This window comes from Stylophora pistillata, chromosome 14, assembly GCF_964205215.1.
Source record: "Stylophora pistillata chromosome 14, jaStyPist1.2, whole genome shotgun sequence".
Classification (NCBI taxonomy): domain Eukaryota; kingdom Metazoa; phylum Cnidaria; class Anthozoa; order Scleractinia; family Pocilloporidae; genus Stylophora; species Stylophora pistillata.
The window spans coordinates 10549787-10557810 of NC_142532.1; the positions used below are offsets into that span (position 1 = coordinate 10549787).

Here is an 8024-nt window from a genome sequence, read left to right on the forward strand (position 1 = left end):
CACCGGCGACAATTTACTCGCGACCCACGACCCGCGCCGTTTAGATTCTCAACGATCAAGACTGTAAAGATTTAGTCGAATAATATTACACACACGGTAGGCTTCCCTTGTCTGTTATACAGAACATACTGAGTGGGACCACTAGTCACGCAGTGCATCCTGGTTAAGCGTGACCGTTTAAGATATTCACCCTTTAGAGAAGTTGTAGGTTTATTAAGCCCAGTTGTTTTCAGCCCTTTCCATTTGTCTCCTTTGCATTTTAGCCAAAACCTCAGGCCGTCGTTTTTGAGCTCAAATGGGTTTCTTCCCTCTAAAGACAGACCGGGAATGTCTTCTTCCCTCAAATTATATGCAAAACTCAATGCAATTTTTAGCACAGAACATTCCACAGGATATATTCAAGCTACATAAGATCAACCTACCCCGCGATGAAACGATCGACAATTCCACAATCCGCAACCTTTCGAACAAAACTTACAGCCTCTGCCTCTTAGCCCCGTTTTCGTGAACTCGGTTCAGGTCTCAACCGCGCATCCGCCATTTTAAATAAGGCCTTTAACTGCCCTTTTTTCTAACGTGGGGAGCTGAATAATCAATCTTTGGAACTAGTTTTCATTGTATTTTGCAAGATGCGCCTGAGATCTGATCGCGCATCGAAACGGAGCGAGTCCTTGCAATATGCTCACAAGCATGCTGGCTATTACCATGGTAAGCGTAACTAATAGTTGTTACTTACAGTTTCAAATTGAAGAACCTTTTTTTTTCCACATAATCTGAATCCATTTACATGTACATGAATCCATTTACGTAATCTAACGGTTATTTTGTGTTGAATTCATTGAGTTACACCCACGGAATTTCATAAGTGAACATGAACAGTAAATTCGTATGAACATCAGAAGTACATAAAGCTGAATGCTAGCAAAATGTTTTCACATTATCACTTTAAAATTCACGAACCGTGTCCATAGCCTGCTTGAATAATTTCCCTTAAATTCACTGAGTAACACCCTCGCAATTTGAATACGTGATTCGTATCTAAACCACAAATGAGGCACATTTCAAACTTTTCGTACGATTCTAGGCATATGAATTTAGGTAAATGCTTCTGCTCTATTTTATTTTAAAGAGTTTCTTTTCATGTAAACTTTAAAGTTTAATTTACTCCTTAAAGTTCTTGAAAATAATTAAATTTTATTTTAATTCACCTGTGTGAAGACAACACTGAAGTGTTGCATGGTTCTCTTTTCAAAGTGAACTCACGTGAACAGGTGTCATTAAGCTACTTGATAAAGTATGATTCTCCCAAATCTGCAATGTTACTGCCCTGGTTTTTTACAAAGCCTCCTGATGCATCTGTGTGCCAGCCAATGACTTAAGTCTCATTAAAAAGATATGCCATACTTTAGCAGCTTTATTTTAATTAAATTCCATTTTTAAGTTCTTTGGCATTTTCCGTTTGAAAATTTATAAATGACATTGCTGCTTCATCCTTTTGAAGAGGTATTACAAATTTCTATTTTTAAAACCTGAATTACTATGAGAGACCAGCCATTACTACAAAGTCAACTTTATTTCAATGAGTTTGGAATTTTGTACTTCAGAAGAGCACTTTGACTGGAGTATAATACAGTTTTACTCATTTGCCATTTTTCTCACCCATATGACTCTTTGTCTTAGAGTGGGGAAATGATTTATATCATAATGATTAAAATCTACCCATGCTTTCAAATACATGTATGAAATAAAGACGTCATGAATATCTGATGTTATCAAATACTTACAATGGGAAAACCTGCTGCTGGTAGCCTTTGTGTTTAATTTCTAAGCTGTCAGAGTTAAGGAGGTGAACCATTGAAATCTTCTCGTAATTCTTACTGTTGAAGTTTTTATGAGATTGATTTGTGACAATTAGAATGATAGTGAAAGGAGAAACACAGTCTGGCTTTCCCCATTCAAAAGCAAATTTATTAGATCTTGGATTCTACATTTAAACTTGGTGAGATGATCAGATGAAATTTATTCATATCTAATGTTTCAATATGGTTTGCTTACATGGAAAGGTAATTGTAACTATAGCTTCACAGATGTGTTTCTCATAAAATAGAATGTTTTGATAACTTTAGTCCTGAATTTTGAATATCTGAAAATCATATATGTGTACTACGGTTTCATGAAATGTCTGAAAGTGTACCTTGCAGTAATAACCCTATTTATCTAGTAAGTGGACATAAGGCCTGGAAAAAATTCAAGCCCATAGAGGATTGGAGCCTATGACCTCTGCGATACCGCTACAGTGCTCTACCAACTGAGCTAACAAGCCAACTGCGCCAGCAGGTTGTCCTGCGGTGTTTGTTTAGTTTTATGCGCGCGCTCATACGAGTGACGCCCGACTGTTTTCTCTCCATTGTGTGTCTTCCATCTTGTTTCGCCGTGTATAAATAAAGCGTATTCGTTGTGTAGTTCGCGTTACTTACTGGCGTGGTGGCAGCGGTTCAAAAACCCACCTACACTTTCAACACTAAGTCATCGAACTACTGGCAAAGGTCCAACAACGAGCCGGCCTTCGCTACGACCGGAAAAAGAGCTAAGTACAGTGTTCTCCTTCGAGATAATCATACATAGCCTGCAAGAATGGCAACTACACGTGCACCAAAGCAATGGTCTCTCACGAAATCAGAAACAATTACTTCATTTGAAGCCTGGCGACAGAATCTTCAATATATCCTGTCCCTCGACGCTAATTTTGCTTCCTTCTTAAGCGATGGTGTCTCTTGGCAAAAGAAAACTTTTGCAAACCCCACAAGAGGTCTACAAAACGACGGCGAAAATGTTCCTCTAACACGACGACGAACAGCATACCAAAAGGCTGCCCATCTCGACCTGATGCTAGGCCAAATAGCCAACTATTGTCCTGTTATATCAAAAAACTCTATCGTGAAATCTGCGACTTCGGTGAACGGAATATGGCAAATGATTAGGATGCATTATGGCTTTCAGTCCACTGGCGCCCACTTTATCGACCTCAACAACATAAAACTCGAACCCAATGAACGACCTGAAGAGTTGTTTCAGCGACTCATGTCTTTTGTAGAGGATAACCTCCTAGTCGCCAATGGCCCCATCACCCATTATGGTGAAACCGTGACCTCCGACGAAGAGTTGTCCCCATCCCTTGAAAACTTAGTGATCCTAACCTGGCTTCGCCTCGTTCATTCCGACCTACCAACCCTCGTGAAACAACGTTATGGTACGGAACTGCGCTCCAGGACTCTAGCATCACTGAAACCGGAGATATCACAGGCTCTCGACTCACTCCTAGAAGAGATCCGGTCCGCCGCTGACTCCAAAATATTACGGGCTTCCACATCAACATCTACATCTAGTCCAAGACCCCTTCAACGGCCACCCTATCGTCTACCCAGCCCACGTAACTCAGTGGTCACTAGACGTCCCATGGTGTGTCCGCTATGCAAAGAAGCTCGTCGTCATAACACCCATCACTATCTTAGCACATGCCCATATTTTCCACGCGAAGACCGCCTCTTCATGTCCAAATCACGTGCCACCTTCAACGCCGAGGATGAAGAGCCACCTTACGACCTCGGTGTCGGCGCCCTTGAGCTCGATGACGACGAATGTGAACATCCCCCGTCAGCACGGGCCGTCTCCCGTAGGGTCAGTTCCAACTATTCACCCTCACTCGGTGCTTTCTACATGCAGCACCCCGTGCGTCTGACCCTTGACACTGGCGCTGAGACTAGCATGATTAAGGCAAGCCTCGCACGCAAGCTCAACCTCAACATCGTCAAGTCCAACTAAAAAGCCCTATTGGCCGATGGGACGACCCCCTTGAATGTTATCGGTGAAGTCCACATTACACTGTCACGCACCAAGATGAAGTTAACACTCGAAGCGCTCGTCGTAGAGGATCTAGATGTCGACATCCTAGCAGGTGTTCCGTTCCTCATTGCCAATGACATCACCATACGTCCCGCAACTCAAGAAGTAACAATCCATGGGCAGGAAACAACCAAGTACCTCCCCGTAGCTCCAGTCAAGAGCCACCGATCCTATTCCGTGAGACAAACATCCTCCTACGTCCTTCGGTCATCGGCCCCCGCCACCGTCGTCTGGCCCGGTGATTTCGTCGAAGTCACAGTACCTCTAGAGCTACGAGCCGAATCCACAATTGCCGTAGAGCCTACCCCCACCTCCTGGCTCCAACCACAACTGGTAGTCACCATAGACGGTAAAGCCCGCATAACGAACGACACCGACGAACCACAGGCCATTAGACGCCACGAACACATCTGCTTCGCCCGCCACACTACTCAAGATGTTCCAGTTATCAATTCTTCCCAAGTCCCTTCTCCCCCCTCGCAGCTAAAGGTCAACACTCCATACTCCCACGGCGTTCAGCTAGACCCCAACAACATTCTTGAAGACACAATTCGTGATCAGTTCCAACAAGCCTTGCTCAAGCATGACCGTGTATTTGGTCCGGACCTACCTGGCTACAATGGCGCCGCAGGTTCCATCGAAGCCCACGTGAACATGGGCCCCGTGGAACCCCCTCAACGCAAAGGTCGTCTCCCTTTGTACCCCCGCGATAAGTTGATCGAGCTACAGGAAAAGTTGGACGAGCTTGAAAAAGATCACGTTTTCTCCAAACCCGAGGAGGTCGACGTCCACGTAGAGTACTTGAATCCCTCATTTCTGGTTAAGAAGCCCTCCGGTGGCCATCGCCTCGTTACTGCCTTTGCCGACGTCGGTCGGTACAGCAAACCCCAACCTTCATTGATGCCAGACGTAGACTCTACCCTGCGTACTATTGCTCCTTGGAAGTTCATAATCAAAACCGACCTTAGCCGAGCATTCTATCAGATTCCACTGGCTAAAGAATCTCGCAAATACTGCGGCGTCGCTACCCCTTTCCGGGGTATACGTGTCTATTGCCGAACAGCTATGGGTATGCCCGGCTCTGAAACTGCACTGGAGGAGATGATGTGCCGCGTCCTCGGCGACTTCATACAGGAGGGACACGTCGCTAAAATAGCCGACGACCTATATTGTGGCTCCTCTTCACCCGAAGAGCTCTTACTTATCTGGACCCGCGTCCTCGACCAACTCGACCAACTCGACAGATGTAATTTGCGGCTCTCCCCCTCAAAGACCGTCATTTGCCCTAACTCAACGACAGTCCTCGGATGGGTATGGTCACAAGGAACCCTATCTGCCAGTCCTCATCGTATCTCTGTCCTGTCTTCATGCCCTCTCCCTACAACTGTTAAGGACATGCGTTCATTCATTGGTTCCTACAAGGTCCTCGAGCGAGTTCTACCTGACTGTGCCTCAATAATCGACCCTCTGGAAAGCGCGATCTCGGGAATGCAATCGCCAGACTCCCTTAGCTTGGACGAAAACCTGACCAAGGTCTTTCGTTCTGCACAACAGGCTTTGTCAGGGTCAAGACCCATCACACTCCCGCGCCCCACTGATACATTGTGGATTGTCACGGACGGTTCCGTCAAACAACGTGGTCTTGGTGCTACATTATACATCACTCGCGACAATGGCCTACACCTTGCAGGTTTCTTCAGCGTCAAACTTCGCAAGCATCAGATTCAATGGTTACCGTGCGAAGTCGAAGCATTAAGCATTGCAGCAGCTGTCAAGCACTTCAGCCCCTACATCACCCAATCTAGAAATCGCGCACACGTACTAACCGACAGCAAACCGTGTGTTCAAGCCGTGGAAAAACTCTGCAGAGGGGAGTTTTCCGCCAGCCCAAGAGTAACATCGTTCCTTACTACAGTTAGCCGCTTTCAAGTCACCCTGCAACACCTAGCAGGTTCTGCAAACCTCCCGTCAGACTTTGCCAGTCGAAACGCCTCAGATTGCTCGGAACCGAACTGTCAAATATGCTCTTTCATCAGTACGACCCAAGACTCTGTTGTCCGTGATGTGACCGTGCAAGACATAATTGATAACAACAAGCCTCTCCCCTACACTACCCGCTCCACATGGCGGGAAGTCCAAAATGGCTGCCCCGACCTACGACGCGTGCATGCACACTTAAAACAAGGCACCCGACCCTCCAAAAAACTCACCAACCTCAAAGACGTCAAGAGGTACCTGAATGTCGCCTCCATTTCTCGGGACGGCCTCCTCGTCGTGAAAAGTGAGCATCCCTTTGCCGCCACTTCCGAGGCCATAGTCGTCTCCAGATCCGTTTTAGACGGCCTGCTAACCGCCCTTCATGTGCGTCTCAACCACCCATCTCGGAACCAACTTCAAATGGTCGTGCAACGCCACTTTTACGCCCTAGACATGGGCCCTGCCTTGACACGTGTTTCATCATCCTGCCACACGTGCGCCTCACTACAGAAGTTTCCAAGCACTCTCTTCAGCCAGACATCAGAGGATCCCCCAGATGTTATCGGGATTGCTTTCGCTGCCGACGTCATCAAACGTGAGCGTCAGTTAATCCTCGTTCTTAGAGAGTGTGCCACGTCTTACACCGCTGCTTGCCTCATCGCAGACGAGAAATACGACACATTGCGGAACGCCCTAACGTGTCTAGTTGTAGATTTGCACCCCATCGATGGCCCACGTGCCGTTATCCGTTAACCTGCCTTCGTCTCGTTAAGCAACAACGACGGCCTCAAACACCTAAACGTTTGGCTTGACATTGGCCGGATCAAAAACAAGAACAAGAACTCTGTTGCAGAAAGGGCAGTACAAGAGCTCGAGGACGAACTACTAAAGCAGTAACCTGGTGGTGGTCCTATCGACCAAGTGAGCCTTGCTATTGCTGTTGCTCGCCTCAACGCTCGTCTACGTCGTCAGGGACTTTCTTCACGCGAGCTGTGGACTCAAAGAAGCCAATTCACCGGTAACCAGCTTCACGTAGCAGATTACAACACTATACTTGCTAAGTACCAACAGCGTCTGAACAACCACTCATCCAGTGAGCATGCCAAGAATCCCAGAGGCCTCGCACCACCCGAACCCCAGATCAAAGTTGGCGATCTGGTCTATCTAGTGTCAGATCGGAACAAGCTCCACGCCCGAAACCGCTACCTCGTTACAGAGATAAACGACCCATGGTGTTTTGTCAAGAAGTTCTCCGGCTGTCAGTTGAGAGCTTCTTCTTACAAGGTCAAGCTGTCCGAATGCTACGTCGTCCCCACACAAGTCAACTCCCCCTCTTCTTGCGTAAATCAAGCAGATGATGAAGTCCACGATGAACAAGCATCCGTTCCCGACCCCCCTCAACCACCGTTGGACATCACTCATCCATTCGATGCCAACCCTGAATCCCTGGACACCTCCATCCCACTCCCTCAAGGCGACGGTGGAGAAACCCTGTCCGATCCTAAGGAACCTGAAGTTCCCAGAGCCCCGGTCGAACCCGACGTGTCCTACTCTAACCCTGACGAAAGCCGTGCGCAACCAGCCCCTCCAAGGCCCCAGCGGTCCCGTAAACCGCCATCGTACTTGAAAGACTATGTCATGTATTAGGGTCCTACCACTTTCAGCATTTATACTTTTGCAGAATTCCTGAGCCGTTGTTATTATAGTTTGTTCTCGTTAAGGAACGAAAAAGACGTTGCGCCAGCAGGTTGTCCTGCGGTGTTTGTTTAGTTTTATGCGCGCGCTCATACGAGTGACGCCTGACTGTTTTCTCTCCATTGTGTGTCCTCCATCTTGTTTCGCCGTGTATAAATAAAGCGTATTCGTTGTGTAGTTCGCGTTACTTACTGGCGCTGGGAGCTGGTCATTACTTTTGGTTCGTATTTCATGAGACTGCAGTACACATAGATGATTTTCATATATTCAAGATTCATTGATTTGTATCACTTCGACCAGCACTCAATTGGCTTGTTAGCTCAGTTGGTAAAGCACTGCACCAGTATAGCAGAGGTCATAGGTTCAAATCCTGTACGGGTCTGAATTCTTTTTTCAGGCATTATTTCCACCCACTAGATAACTAGGGTTATTACTGCAAGGAACACCTT

The 8024-nt window shown here is 46.8% G+C and overlaps 1 pseudogene; it reads left to right on the top strand.

Moving 5' to 3' along the window:
- The first annotated feature begins 2379 nt into the window (after positions 1-2379).
- Positions 2380-7752, top strand: LOC148716487 (uncharacterized; annotated as a pseudogene).
- Positions 7753-8024: the final 272 nt, after the last annotated feature.